Source organism: Olea europaea, chromosome 18, assembly GCF_002742605.1.
Source record: "Olea europaea var. sylvestris chromosome 18, O_europaea_v1, whole genome shotgun sequence".
Lineage (NCBI taxonomy): Eukaryota > Viridiplantae > Streptophyta > Magnoliopsida > Lamiales > Oleaceae > Olea > Olea europaea.
In genome coordinates, this window is record NC_036254.1 from 31,592,671 (window position 1) to 31,594,678 (window position 2,008).

Genomic DNA, 2,008 nt, shown 5'->3' on the forward strand with positions numbered 1-2,008 from the left:
GACAATTTCTGCCTTTCTAAGGACTAGATCCCCAACTCTGAACCTTCTCGGCTTGACCTTGTTGAAATACTTAGCTGTTTTGTTCTGATAACTTGCGGCTTTAAGTGAGGCTTGTTTCTTTACTTCCTCAAGTAGGTTGAGATGTTTTGTGGTTTGCTCCCCTGCGTTTGTCTCAAGCTTTCTTAGTGTCGGGAGGCTTATGTCAATTGGGATGGTAGCCTTTAGTCCAAAGGCTAGCATGAAGGGCGTCTCTCCAGTCACTGTTTTATGTGAATTCCTATATGCCCAAAGTATGGAAGGCAACTCATCCGGTCATCTATTCTTAGCATCTTCAATCCTTGTTCGAAGGTCTTGCAATATGATTTGATTAGTTACTTTGGCGAGGCCATTGCTTTGCGAGTGCGATACGGAGGTTAGGCGGTGATCAATCCCGAGATTGACACAAAATTTTTTGAATTGGGAATTGTCAAATTGCCTCCCATTATCCGTTATGAAGACCTTTGGTACTCCAAACTCGCACACAATGGACTTTCATATGAGCGATCTGGGCTTGGGCTCCGAGATTATAGCCAGGGGTTCAGCTTCTATCCACTTTGTGAAGTATTCGACTGTACAACCACAAACTTTAATTGGCCTCTTGCCAAGGGAAAGGGTCCAATGATGTCAATTCCCACTGTTCAAAAGGAGCTGAGTAATGGATGGAAGTCAATTCTTCAGCAGGAGCATGAATGTTATTGCCGAACTTCTGGTACACTTTCGAACGTAATCTGCTGCATTTTTTCATGATTGGCCAATAATACCCATACTTTATCAGTTTATATACAAGAACTTGACCTCCTTTGTGATTCCCACACATTCCTTCGTGAACCTTAGTCAAGCTTTGAAGGGACTCAGAAGGTTTAAGGCATCTTAGGTAGGTGAGTGTAAAACTCCTGTGAAACAAAATTCCTTCAATGATACAATACCTTGTTGCCCTAGACTGAATGCTCCTGGTGGCTTGAGGGTCAGATGGTAGGCTTCCATTACTTATGAACTCAACTATAGGATCTATCCAAGAGGGCTCATGAATCAATATCCATAATGCTTAGCTTTAAAGTTATACTAGGTTTTGTCACCATCTTGATGTATACTATTCTGTCAAGCCCATCCACTCCTATGAAGACAAGTCTGGACAATGCATCAGCTTTGGCATTGTTGTCTCTAGGTACTTTTAGAATTTCACAACTGATGAACTGCCTGCTATGGTCTTGTACTTTCAAACGATACAAACTCATCTTTTCATCATTTCTTTCAAAAGATCCCTCAATTTGCTCGACCACTAGCTGTGAGTCATTGAAAATTTTGACATGCTCTAGCTAGAGACCTTTTGCAAGTTCAAGGGCTATGATAACAGCTTCATACTCTGCCTCGTTGTTGGCGACCTCAAATTTAAATCTGAGTACGTATTGTATTTCCGTGGTCATGTCTGGGCTAGTAATGATGACACCAGCCCCCAAGCCCGAACTGTTGGAAGCCCCATCCACAAAGATCTCCCATATTTTGAAGGTCATTCTCGGGTCTTGATCCTTCGTTTCTTGAGATCTTGGTGTGAGTTCTGCTATGAAGTCGACTAGGACCTGAGCCTTAATAGCAGCCATGATTTGAACTCTATGTCGAACTCCCCAAGTTCTATTGCCTACTTCAATAATCTTTTCGAGACATCTGGCTTTTGAAGTATATGTCTAAGAGGTTGGTTGGTGAGTACAACAATTGGATATGACTGGAAGTATTGCCATAACTTTCGGGTAGCTACCACCAAAGCCAGAGCAAGATGTTCGGCAAGTATGTACCGGGTTTTTGCATCAAGAAGTACCTTGTTTACATAATAGACAGGTTTCTGGACCCTCCCATTTTTCCTTTACCAGCACTCTACTTACTACATTTTAGGAAACAGCCAAATACAATAGCATGTCACCAGGTTCCAACTTGGTAAGAATCGAGGGTGTGGCTAATGCCTATTTGAGTTCCA